The following is a 13,859-nucleotide window of genomic DNA, read 5'->3' as shown; positions in this document are numbered from 1 at the left end:
GACTTTTGGGAGGCAGTTTGTGATGTTTATGACTAAGAGTCTTAGCCTCAATCTTCCAAGTCCTAAACACTAGGCAACACAGGCTCCCTGGTAAGTCTCCAGGTCCTCTTCTCTGCTCTTTGCTCTTTTACTTTCTTCTTAAGGCAGCAAAAATTTGACTTGCATATTTCTTTCCAACTGCCCATCCTACCCTATTACCTCCCAGCCCAAAGACTGACTGTAGAGTAAGACCTAGTCTTCCCCAATTTCCACCTATTCTTAATACAAACACATAAGGCCCCTGATGGAAGGACTTTACCACTGTTCAATACTAGGAAATAAATAGGTGGGAGTTCGCCAAAGCCATAAGTTGCAAAGATTTAAGAAACTGCAAAAAGTTATTTTGGCAATTGTTTCTCTTCTGTACTGAAATGTAAATGGACTAGACCTTTTTACCCTTAGCTTCTTTCAGAGAGCTTATTTGATAGTTAGGATTTGGGGGGGGGGAGGGGGCAGGGGAGATATTCCATTGCTCATTCTATAGTTATTTTATTCCTGGGTTTAAAGTTCATCAGCCTTCCCTCCAACCCACTCCCACGATAACTTCCCCACTTCCACTTTCACCTCAGCTTAGTCACATCCATCAGTCCTATAGTGCATCACTGCACAGGAGTTCAGAAGGCACTGAGATTTCCTGTTCAGATGGAACAAGATATATGAAATAGTAGATGATCCCATATACCCAGACTCAAGTGAAATGCAATAATTATAATAATAATTATATGGCAAGGAATTCCTCACTGGTTTCTCCGTCTCAGTGCTCTCCACTCTACACAGTAAATGCCAGCCTAGTTTATTCTCTGAAATCTTCTGCCCAAATAGATCTCCCTTTCACCAGAATATTGTGAAATTTTGGCATTAAAGTTCATTTGGGGAAGTTTTTATTTCAACAAACATTTATTGAGTGTCTCCCACATACCACAGTATATCCCACATGTATCCAGCATAGTGCTGGTTTTCCCTGAGTGGGATATAATGATGAAAATGACTCAGCTTCTGCCTTCAAGGCACTTACAGTCTAGTAGAGACTATGAGTGTGAATACAACTAATTATAATTTAAGGACCAGCAAAACAAGTAATATAATAGAATACAATTAAAGGTGTATGAGATCATAGGAAAGAGAAAATTTGGAAAAGGACAATCAGAGGATTAGATAAAGTTTCATGTAGCTGAGCTGGTCTTCAAGGATGAGCAAGACTTGGGCAGGTAGAAATGGAGCTTAAGGGGAGACAAGTTTAGGCAGAGTGAATTACATGAATAGCATGAGCAAAAGCATAAGCAGAAAAATAGAAAATGTGCTTGGTTAAAGCAGATCAGCCTGACAGATGTAATGGAGGCAAATAAGGCTAGAAACAAGGGTTGGAGATATATTATGGAGAGCTGTGCTGTCATTTTGAGTCTCTGAAAGTACTTGGATAAAAATGTCAGGATCTTAGCATTATAGTAACACCTTAAGAATTGTTAATTGACATCTTAGTTGAGAGCAAGGTGAAGAGAGAAGGCAGACACAGTACATGAAGAACTGGGAGGGGGACACAACAAACTTCCCACTTCCCATTATTGCCCCGGACCACTCAGGTGATCACTATCCCACCTTCTCAGACTCCATAACAGAAAAAAGAGGCTGAGTTTGGCTTTATTTAATAAGCAGTCACTTTCTGTGCAAAGGAGATGAGAAGGAAAAGTGAGAGGTAAATTGGACATCTGATGAATTATCAAGAAATTATTATGAACAGCCTTGTCACCTTACTGAGCTGCAAAGAATTCATTACTTTCTTAAAATGATGCATTTAAGAAAACACAATGTTTATGAACAGACATAGCATTTGCTGTGGCAGCATCAAAGCTAAAGTGTTAACCCAGATCACACTTTAAGGATCCTTCTCCCTTTCTCCTCCCACCCTCACACTCTCTCACACGCACACACATACACACACATCACTACCACTAGCACTAGCATCATGATCACCACCAGCACTATAGCCCTGTTATATCAGGAAGTTTCAAATGTACAAAAGGAAGAGGAAGAAGAGACAATCTTCTTTTTTGTTTTCTAAAGGTAAACACTGCAACATTTCAAAGATGGTCCTTCCAGCTTTACGTAAATATGACTAAATGAAGCAGGGATTTTAAAAAATTGGTTATACCTGTTTCTTTAGATTTGAGGGAGGGTGGTCACTTAAAGGAGCAAGAAATAAATGAAATTATTAATAGAATTTTTAGTCACCTGTACTGGAGTAACTACAGTTTAGCAAGCAAAAAAAATACTGAGACATAGTTAAGGAATCTACAGCTTCAGTGTGTAATTTTTTTGGCCAGGGAGGGGGTGAGGGATTAGGAGAGTAGAGGTAGCTGGGAGATTGGCTGTTAAAGTTAGAAAAGTAGTGTGGATGGGGAGGTGGCAGCCAAGCCATTTCTAGAAGTATAACTATCGTAGTGAATTGGGCTCAGGGACTCATGCTACGTGAGGCCTTCAGATAGACATTGACTGACAGAAAAGTTTTCTATCTGCTTGTGGGAGGAGTACATAAGAGTTAATACTTTTATAGTGCTAACCACATGTTAGGCACTATTCTAATTGCTTCATGTATTTTCACTTGTTTACTTTTCCCATTAACCCCATAAGGTAGGTACTATTATTACCATTCCCATTCTACAGAAGAAACCGAGAAAACATAGAGGTTATGTAACTTGCCCAAGGTCATATAACTAGTAAATATCAGAGCCAGGATTTGCACCCAGGCAGTCTGGCTCATGTCTATGGTTTTAACCACTGTGTGTGTGCGTGCGTGTGTGTGTGTGTGTGTGTGAGAGAGAGAGAGGCTGTGCTCACAAACATATACTTCTTTTTCCTTTAGAGTTGCCTCTCACGACAATCACAATCTCTAGAGTTAACCATTGCAAATATTTTGTGTATTTCCTTCCTGACTTTTGAAAAAAAAAGTACCTGTATAGAAATGCATAATACAACATATTTTAAAAGCATAGACAGTTCACACACATATATATACACGCATATATTTTGTATGTACTTTACCCTATGTCTAACTAATAAAAATAATGGAGACAGAGCGTGAGGACAATCTGCTTCATATACATGCCTTAGGAATGGCATTATGCCATGTGGCAATTCTGTGTTGATTTTGGAGTCCTTTCTCCTTAGGGAACAGACAACCAAACCTTTATAGCCTTAGGCTTAGTTACTGTCTCCCCCATATTCTCTTTGTAAGCAAAGTAACTGTTTATTTTTTATTTTTTTAGACGGAGTCTTGCTCTGTTGTCCAGGCTGGAGTGCAGTGGCGTGATCTCAGCTCAATTCAACCTCCACCTCCCAAGTTCAAGTGATTCTCCAGCCTCAGCCCCCAACCCCCCACAACCCCGCCGAGTAGCTGGGACTATAGGCATGCGCCACCATTCCCGGCTAATTTTTGTATTTTTAGTAGAGATGGGTTTCATCATGTTGGCCAGGCTGGTCTCGAACACCTGACCTCAAGCGATCCATCCACCTTCGGCCTCCTAAAGTGCTAGGATTACAGGTGTAAGCCACCAAGTAACTGTTTGGAACATGGAAGAAAAAGGTGGGAGATATAACCTATGTTTTTCATCTGGTATTTTATGTACATAGCTATAAAATTTTTTGTGAAATGAGGCAGAAACCTCCTTTCTATCTCGTCAGAACCATGTAATTAGATCTTAAAAAGACTGAAGAAATAATCGATTCCTACTCCATCACTTAAGAGACAGAAATATGGGGCCTAGAGAGGGGAGAGGCTTATCCAGCATCACATTGCTACTAAATGACAGGGCAAGGCTTGAGCCAGATCTTCTGAGTCCTATCCAGTGTTCTTTCCAATCTACTGCTTGTTTTGTAAAGCATGGCACTTGCTTATAAATCCCTCTGAAGAAATAAAACTCTCTAGCTCTCATCCTTGTGTATTTACCCTAGAAATATGAACATTTATGTCCACACAAAAACCTTACACGAATGGTCATAACAGCTTTGTTTCTATTAACAAAAAACTGGAAACAACTGAAATGCTCTTCACCGTGGGCACATATAAACAAATTGTAGAATATTCACATAGTAGAATACTACTTAGTAATAAAAAATAAAAAACTATTGATGTACACAACAAATTCAATGGCTCTCAGGGCCATTATGATGAGTGACATAGCAAATCACAGTATTTTACATACTATATGATTCCATTTACATAACATTCTAGAAATGAGAAAATTATAGTAATGATGAACATATCAGTGGTTGCTGGGGGACAGATGTGCCTATAAAGAAGTAGCACAAATGGGTTTTGGGGGGATGATAAAACAATAATGTCCTAATTACAGTGGTGATTACAAGAATCTATAAATGTGATAAGAGTAATAGAACTATCCACCCCCCCAAAAAAAAGTTGAGTGCGTGCAAAAGCTGGTGAAAATCAAATGAGGTCTATAGTTTGCTCAATAGAATTATTGCACCAATGACAGTTTCCTAGTTCTGATAGTTGTGTGGTTATGTAAGATGTTAACATTGGAGAAGGTTAGTTAAATGTATGTGGGAACTCTCTGTATTATTTTAGCAACTTTTACGTAAGATTAAACTTATTTTTAAAAAGAAAAAAGAAAGAAAACTCTCTAGAAGTCCCATAATGTTTTAGGCAGGCCTGGTCAACCAACATTTCTGTAGTTTTCTGAAGTTCTAATACATCTTCAGGCCTTTGCTCAACTGGCGTTCTCTCTCTCTCTCTCTCTCTTTCACACACACACACACACACACACACACTCACCCCACTCTGTAACCTAGTTTATTTTTATCCGTAATACTTATAATCCCTAATAAAAATATGTTTGTTTATTGTGTGTCTCCTCCCATTAGAATGTAAGCTCCTTAAGTTTAAGCACTTTTTGTTCACTGTATCCCTAACACCTAGAATAGTGCTTGTCACACAGTAAAGGCTCAGTAAATATTTGTTGAATGAATGAATGTGTGTAGGCCTTGAAATAAAGGTATTATGAAAAAAGGTATTGTATACTATGTTACATTTCTTTATTACATGAGACAAATTTCTCTTTCATTTTATTTTTGCACACTCAAAATAGTTTTATCTGTTGTGTCATTTAAATATTGTTTTCTGAATTATGAAAGATTTGGAGAGACGTTGGAATAACAACACCTCTAGGAGACCACATATTCTGAAATATTTCCTTTCCCTGTGTTAAAATAAATAAAAAGTTGCCTTTCCTAGGTGTTTTACTCACCTGGGCTTTACTCACCCTTATGATGCATAAAAGATTGTACTTACAACATCTGGCCACCAGATGGCAATGTTTATCCAAATATCCTTTCTCGGTACCTATTCGTGTACCAAGCCATGTGCTGGGTATAAAAAAAAAAAAAGGATAGGACACCATACTCGGCCTGAGAGCTTAGTCTGGTGGGGAGACAAATCGGTATATAGAAGTGCTATGATGAAAGTATGCACAGGTTACCCTGAAGACAGAGGAGGAACACCTGAACCAGATGAGGGAGGCAGGGAGTGAGGCTTAGAGCATGGGTGATGGCTTCTTAAAGGAGGTGAAGGCTGAGCTGAGCAGTACCCCTACAGATGGAAAATCGAAGGAGTGTAAGTTCTGTGAAGACAGGTGCCACGTCCACCATTATGTTGCCAGTGCCTGGCCCAATGCAGAAATGCGCTTAAATATTTTTGGAATGAATGAACAGCATATAAAGTACAGATGGCAAAAGGACATCATTAGATGTGCTAGTACTTTATATTATTTTCAACTTTCAGAATAACTCTTCAAAGTACATACTATCATCCTATTTTTTAGATGAATAAAATGAGGTTCAGTGTACGCAGCTTATAAAACAGAGCCAGACAGACTCAAGTCTATCACTTTTCTTTCCACTTACTGTCTCCCAGTGAGCATATTACTATTAATAAGTCAACTCATATTCTGCTTAAAAGGACTTGGAAAAGTGCTTCACAATATTGACATTCCTCCAAAAACAAGATAAAATATATCTACTTAATCGTTTCTTTTTAAAAGTTTTAAATTGACTTGTTTATTTTCATGTTAAAAATAGAATCAACTAAAAAGTTAACATAATGGTATATTCTCAAATCAGCTACCCAATTTCTTCAAGTAATAATGAGACATATACATGCCTTTTCAAGTCAGGTTAAAGAATCAAATAGACTGTTAACCTGAGATAGTAACAAAATAAAAACATTCTAGTAATATTTCAGCTAATAAGCAAAATTCATAGTTTCATAGTCTAGCAGTAAAAAGAAGCACTGACAAAGACCGTGTTTTTTACACGAAGTGAGAAGATCTGTGTAATACTACATTATAAGATCAAAAGGACATTAACTGTTTTACTGTTTTATAATGTTTATGGGAGATATTTCAATAATAGCACTGCTTTTCAGAAAGCCGTAAGAACATGAAAGATTATAGACAGACATCACTCTTACTATGGAGGATACACCCAATTCTTGAAGCAGTCAACACTCATTTATATGGATACATTACAGGTCATTTCATATTACCATTGAACAAATTTTACTGTTATTATGTGCTAGGCATTTTAGTAAGCACTTAGCAATACACGAGATAGATAAGGCCTCTGCCATCATCTCGTGAATCTTATAATGAGCAGGGAAGCAGATACTGAGCAGTTACCTGTTTGAGGAGTGCTACAAAAGAGGTTTATCATGTAAAAAGGATAATCTTTGGGTGCTTATAAGATGGGGATTTAACCAACAGTTGTCAAGTGGGGAGCTTAGATGGTCAAGGAAGGCTTCCTAAGGATGTGATATTTTTAAGGAATGAATGAGAGTTAGCTAGAGGAAGGGGAGATTCACAGCAGAGAAGACGAAGACAGCAAAAAGGTCTGGGAGACCATGCTAGAGAGGTAGATAGGGGCCAGATCATAACGGGTTTTAAAGGCAGTGGGGGAACCATTAAAGGGTTTGTGGTAGGGAGTGACATGACAGGTTTTGCATTTTACAAGTTCATTTCCACAGCAATGTGGAAAATGGATAGGAGGGGAACAGGATGGGCCAGAGAGACCAGTTAGAAACTGCATTTTCCAAAATGATTGTGGCATGGCCATGGCTGCTACCTTCAGGAAGCTTCTAGTCCAACCAAGGAAACAGCCTGTAACCAAGAAATTCCTTCATGGAAGAGCAAGCAGTCTAATAGAGGTTTGCACAGGCTGTTCCACCCAAGTTCATGTGACTAGTGGGTGACAGAGCCAGCAGCAGAACCCAGGTTTCCTGATTTCTAGTCTAGGGCTTTTTCCAAGGCCATCCTTTTCACTGCCTTCACAACCAAGGAATTATGGAAAGGGAGGAGAACAAAGCAAGCCAGTGAATGTTTCCGCCTTCTTAAGTCTCAGATCAGATTGTGGGGAGCATTTAGCCACTCTCTGTACTCAAGTCTGACATAAGCACTCCTCCCAAGACATTTGTTTCTGAGGGATGGATTCACCATCCTGATACTCCCTGTATATATACAGAGCAAGGAATTTCTACTGGGAGGGCCAGGGAAATTTGAACTCTCATAGCTAAGGTCAAAAAGGGCATTGTTATGAGAAAGAGGTCATTCTTTCTGAGACAGGGAACTCTGGATGACAAAAGGGAAAAAGTCTGATTCCAGGCAGACAGAAAACAGTCTGATTCCAGCCCAACAGAAGAAGCAAGGGCCCAAGTGGAAGAGTGAAAATAGCTGAAGAAGAGCCTATGTTGCTTCTAAGCTGAGGGAGTAGAGAAATAGGAAGTACCAGGAAAGAGCCTGAAAGACAAGGACCAGAGGAATTCTGTTTGTAAGCATCAGAGGGAAGGGAAGCCTCAGAATAATAACCAACGCTGAACTCTGTGACTGGGCAACAAAGAGGTCTTGAGAACATATTTCCAGGGGTCTCAACTACCTTGTGAGTCAAGAAATAAACAAAGAGGTTTCTACGGGGAAAACCCCAAGGGGGTCAGAGGCCCTGATTAGGATGGGCTGGGTGCAGTGGTTCACGCCTGTAATCCCAGCACTTTGGGAGGCTAAGGCAGGCAGATCACTTGAGGTCTGTTTTAGGCTCAGCCTGACCAACATGGTGAAACCCTATCTTTATTAAAAATACAAAAAATAGCCAGGCATGGTGGCACATGCCTGTAATCTCAGCTGCTCGGGAGTCTGAGGCAGGAGAATCACTTGAACCTGAGAGGCGGAGGTTGCAATGAGCTGAGATTGCGCCACTGCATTCCAGCCTGGGTGACAAGGTGAGAATCTTTCTCAAAAAAAAAAAAAAAAAGGTATAAAACAAACAGGAGGGTGGAGCCAAGATGGCCGAATAGGAACAGCTCCAGTCTACAGCTCCCAGCGTGTGTGACGCAGAAGACGGGTGATTTCTGCATTTCCAACTGAGGTACTGGGTTCATCTCACTGGGGAGTCTCAGAAAGAGGGTGCAGGACAGTGGGTGCAGCGCACCGAGCGTGAGCCGAAGCAGGGCGAGGCATCGCCTCACCCAGGAAGCTCAAGGGGTCAGGGAATTCCCTTTCCTAGTCAAAGAAACGGGTGAGAGACAGCACCTGGAAAACTGGGTCACTCCCACCCTAACACTGTGCTTTTCCAATGGTCTTAGCAAACGGCACACCAGATTATATCCTGCACCTGGCTCAGAGGGACCTAAGCCCACAGAGCCTCGCTAATTGCTAGCACAGCACTCTGAGATCAAACTGCAAGGTGGCAGCAAGGCTGGGGGAGGGGCGCCCACCATTGCCGAGGCTTGAGTAGGTAAACAAAGCGGCTGGGAAGCTTGAACTGGGTGGAGCCCACCGCAGCTCAAGGAAGCCTGCCTGCCTCTGTAGACTCCATCTCTGGGGGCAGGGCATAGCCAAACAAAAGGCAGCAGAAAACTCTGCAGACTTAAATGTCCCTGTCTGACAGCTTTGAAGAGAGGAGTGGTTCTCCCAGCACACAGCTGGAGATCTGAGAACAGACAGACTGCCTCTTCAAGTGGATCCCTGACCCCCGAGTAGCCTAACTGGGAGGCACCCCCCAGTAGGGGCAGACTGATACCTCACAAGGCCGGGTACTCCTCTGAGACAAAACTTCCAGAGGAACAATCAGGCAGCAACATTTGTGATTCACCAATATCCACTGTTCTGCAGCCTCTGCTGCTGATACCCAGGCAAACAGGGTCTGGAGTGGACCTCCCACAAACTCCAACAGGCCTGCAGCTAAGGGTCCTCACTGTAAGAAGGAAAACTAATAAACAGAAAGGAAATCCACACCAAAACCCCATCTGTACGTCACCATCATCAAAGACAAAAGGAAGATAAAACCACAAAGATAGGGAAAAAACAGAGCAGAAAAACTGGAAACTCTAAAAATCAGAGCACCTCTCCTCCTCCAAAGGAACGCAGCTCCTCACCAGCAACAGAACAAAGCTGGATGGAGAAAGAATTTGATGAGTTGAGAGAAGAAGGCTTCAGACGATCAAACTACTCCGAGCTAAAGGAGGAAGTTCGAATCCAAGGCAAAGAAGTTAAAAACCTTGAAAAAAAATTAGATGAATGGCTAACTAGAATAACCAATGCAGAGAAGTCCTTAAAGGACCTGATGGAGCTGAAAACCATGGCACAAGAACTACGTGATGAATGCACAAGCCTCAGTAGCTGATTCGATCAACTGGAAGAAAGGGTGTCAGTGATGGAAGATGAAATGAATGAAATGAAGTGAGAAGAGAAGTTTAGAGAAAAAAGAAAAAAAAGAAATGAACGAAGCCTCCAAAAAATATGGGACTATGTGAAAAGACCAAATCTACGTCTGATTGGTGTACCTGAAAGTGACGGGGAGAATGGAACCAAGTTGGAAAACACTTTGCAGGATATTATCCAGGAGAAATTCCCCAATCTAGCAAGGCAGGCCAACATTCAGATTCAGGAAATACAGAGAACGCCACAAAGATACCCTCGAGAAGAGCAACTCCAAGACACATAATTGTCAGATTCACCAAAGTTGAGATGAAGGAAAAAATGTAAAGGGCAGCCAGAGAGAAAGGCCGGGTTACCCACAAAGGGAAGCCCATCAGACTAACAGCAGATCTCTCGGCAGAAACTCTACAAGCCAGAAGAGAGTGGGGGCCAATATTCAACATTCTTAAAGAAAATAATTTTCAACCCAGAATTTCATATCCAGCCAAACTAAGCTTCATAAGTGAAGGAGAAATAAAAGCCTTTACAGATGAGCAAATGCTGAGAGATTGTGTCACCACCAGGCCTGCCCTAAAAGAGCTCCTGAAGGAAGCACTAAACATGGAAAGGAATAACCGGTACCAGCCACTGCAAAATCATGCCAAATTGTAAAGATCATTGAGGCTAGGAAGAAACTGCATCAACTAACGAGCAAAATAACCAGCTAACATCATAATGACAGGATCAAATTCACACATAACAATATTAACCTTAAATGTAAATGGGCTAAATGCTCCAATTAAAAGACACAGACTGGCAAATTGGATAAAGAGTCAAGACCCATCAGTGTGCAGTATTCAGGAAACCCATCTCAAGTGCAGAGACACACATAGGCTCAAAATAAAGGGATGGAGGAAGATCTCCCAAGCAAATGGAAAACAAAAAAAGGCAGGGGCTGCAATCCTAGCCTCTGATAAAACAGACTTTAAACCAACAAAGATCAAAAGAGACAAAGAAGGCCATTACATAATGGTAAAGGGATCAATTCAACAAGAAGAGCTAACTATCCTAAACATATATGCACCCAATACAGGAGCACCCAGATTCATAAAGCAAGTCCTTAGAGGCCTACAAAGAGACTTAGACTCCCACACATTAATAATGGGAGACTTTAACACCCCCGCATTGTCAACATTAGACAAATCAACGGGCAGAAAGTTAACAAGGGTATCCAGGAATTGAACTCAGCTCTGTACCAAGCAGACCTAATAGACATTTACAGAACTCTCCACCCCAAATCAACAGAATATACATTCTTTTCAGCACCACACCACACCTATTCCAAAATTGACCACAGTAAAGCACTCCTCAGCAAATGTAAAAGAACAGAAATTATAACAAACTGTCTCTCAGACCACAGTGCAATCTAACTAGAACTCAGGATTAAGAAACTCACTCAAAACCGCTCAACTACATGGAAACTGAATAACCTGCTCCTGAATGACTACTGGGTACATAACAAAAGGAAAGCAGAAATAAACATGTTCTTTGAAACCAATGGGAACAAAGACACAACATACCAGAACCTCTGGGACACATTCAAAGCAGTGTGTAGAGGGAAATTTATAGCACTAAATGCCCACAAGAGAAAGCAGGAAAGATCTGAAATTGACACCCTAACATCACAATTAAGAGAACTAGAGAAGCAAGAGCAAACACATTCAAAAGCTAGCAGAAGGCAAGAAATAACTAAGATCAGAGCAGAACTGAAGGAAATAGAGACACAAAAAACCCTTCAAAAAATCAATGAATCCAGGAGCTGGTTTTTTGAAAAGATCAGCAAAATTGATAGACCACTAGCAAAACTAATAAAGAAGAAAAGAGAGAAGAATCAAATAGATGCAATAAAAAATGATAAAGGAGATATCACCACCGATCCCACAGAAATACAGACTACCATCAGAGAGTACTATAAACACTTCTACGCAAATAAACTAGAAAATCTAGAAGAAATGGATAAATTCCTCAACACATACACTCTTCCAAGACTAAACCAGGAAGAAGTTGAATCTCTGAATAGACCAATAACAGGCTCTGAAATTGAGGCAATAATTAATAGCTTACAAACCAAAAAAAGTCCAGGATCGGATGGATTCACAGCCGAATTCTACCAGAGGTACAAGGAGGAGCTGGTACCATTCCTTCTGAAACTATTCCAATCAATAGAAAAAGAGGGAATCCTCCCTAACTCATTTTATGAGGCCAGCATCATCCTGATACCAAAGCCTGGTAGAGACACAACAAAAAAAGAGAATTTTAGACCAATATCCCTGATGAACATCAATGCAAAAATCCTCAATAAAATACTGGCAAACCGAATCCAACAGCACATCAAAAACCTTATCCACCATGATCAAGTGGGCTTCATCCCTGGGATGCAAGGCTGGTTCAACATACACAAATCAATAAACATAATCCAGCATATAAACAGAATCAAAGACAAAAACCACATGATTATCTCAATAGATGCAGAAAAGACCTTTGACAAAATTCAACAACCCTTCATGCTAAAAACTCTCAAGAAATTAGGTATTGATTGGACGTATCTCAAAATAATAAGAGCTATTTATGAAAAACCCACAGCCAATATCATACTGAATGGGCAAAAACTGGAAGCATTCCCTTTGAAAACTGGCACAAGACAGGGATGCCCTCTCTCACCACTCCTATTCAACATAGTGTTGGAAGTTCTGGCCAGGGCAATTAGGCAGGAGAAGGAAATAAAGGGTATTCAATTAGGAAAAGAGGAAGTCAAATTGTCCCTGTTTGCAGATGACATGATTGTATATTTAGAAAACCCCATCGTCTCAGCCCAAAATCTCCTTAGGCTGATAAGCAACTTCAGCAAAGTCTCAGGATACAAAATCAATGTGCAAAAATCACAAGCATTCTTATACACCAATAACAGACAAACAGAAAGTCAAATCATGAGTGAACTCCCATTCACAATTGCTTCAAAGAGAATAAAATACCTAGGAATCCAACTTACAAGGGATGTCAAGGACCTCTTCAAGGAGAACTACAAAACACTGCTCAATGAAATAAAAGAGGATACAAACAAATGGAAGAACATTCCATGCTCATGGGTAGGAAGAATCAATATCGTAAAAATGGCCATACTGCCCAAGGTAATTTATAGATTCAATGCCATCCCCATCAAGCTACCAATGACCTTCTTCACAGAATTGGAAAAAACTACTTGAAAGTTCATATGAAACCAAAAATGAGCCTGCACTGCCAAGACAATCCTAAGCCAAAAGAATAAAGCTGGAAGCATCACGCTACCTGATGTCAAACTATACTACAAGGCTACAGTAACCAAAACAGCATGGTACTGGTACCAAAACAGAGATATAGATCAATGGAACAGAACAGAGCCCTCAGAAATAATGCCGCATATCTACAACTATCTGATCTTTGACAAACCTGACAAAAACAAGCAATGGGGAAAGGATTCCCTATTTAATAAATGGTGCTGGGAAAACTGGCTGGCCATATGTAGAAAGCTGAAACTGGATCCCTTCCTTATACCTTATACAAAAATTAATTCAAGATGGATTAAAGACTTAAATGTTAGACCTAAAAGCATAAAACTCCTAGAAGAAAACCTAGGCAATACCATTCAGGACATAGGCATGGGCAAGGACTTCATGTCTAAAACACCAAAAGCAATGGCAACAAAAGCCAAAATTGACGAATGGGATCTAATTAAACTAAAGAGCTTCTGCACAGCAAAAGAAACTACCATCAGAGTGAACAGGCAACCTACAGAATGGGAGAAAATTTTTCCAATCTACTCATCTGACAAAGGGCTAATATCCAGAATCTACAATGAACTCAAACAAATTTACAAGAAAAAAACAAACAACCCCATCAAAAAGTGGGCAAAGGATATGAACAGACACTTCTCAAAAGAAGACATTTATGCAGCCAAAAGACACATGAAAAAATGCTCATCATCACTGGCCATCAGAGAAATGCAAATCAAAACCACAATGAGACACCATCTCACACCAGTTAGAATGGCAATCATTAAAAAGTCAGGAAACAACAGGTGCCGGAGAG

At 40.4% G+C, this 13,859-nt stretch overlaps 1 protein-coding gene and 1 long non-coding RNA gene across 5 annotated transcripts in view; one reads left to right on the top strand and one right to left on the bottom strand.

Annotated features, from left to right (window-relative positions):
- LOC100990960 (uncharacterized) overlaps positions 1–3,377 on the top strand; it is a 39,950-nt gene extending 36,573 nt beyond the window's left edge. The window contains exon 4 of the long non-coding RNA XR_008622907.2: positions 3,303–3,377. This is a non-coding gene — a long non-coding RNA (uncharacterized LOC100990960). The remainder of the gene's footprint in view (positions 1–3,302) is intronic.
- MID2 (midline 2) overlaps positions 1–13,859 on the bottom strand; it is a 104,270-nt gene that overhangs the window by 27,637 nt on the left and 62,774 nt on the right. The window lies entirely within an intron of this gene.

This window comes from Pan paniscus, chromosome X, assembly GCF_029289425.2.
Source record: "Pan paniscus chromosome X, NHGRI_mPanPan1-v2.0_pri, whole genome shotgun sequence".
Taxonomy (NCBI): domain Eukaryota; kingdom Metazoa; phylum Chordata; class Mammalia; order Primates; family Hominidae; genus Pan; species Pan paniscus.
Note: the sequence above shows the minus strand (reverse complement) of the source record. Positions and strands in the feature narration are given on the sequence as shown.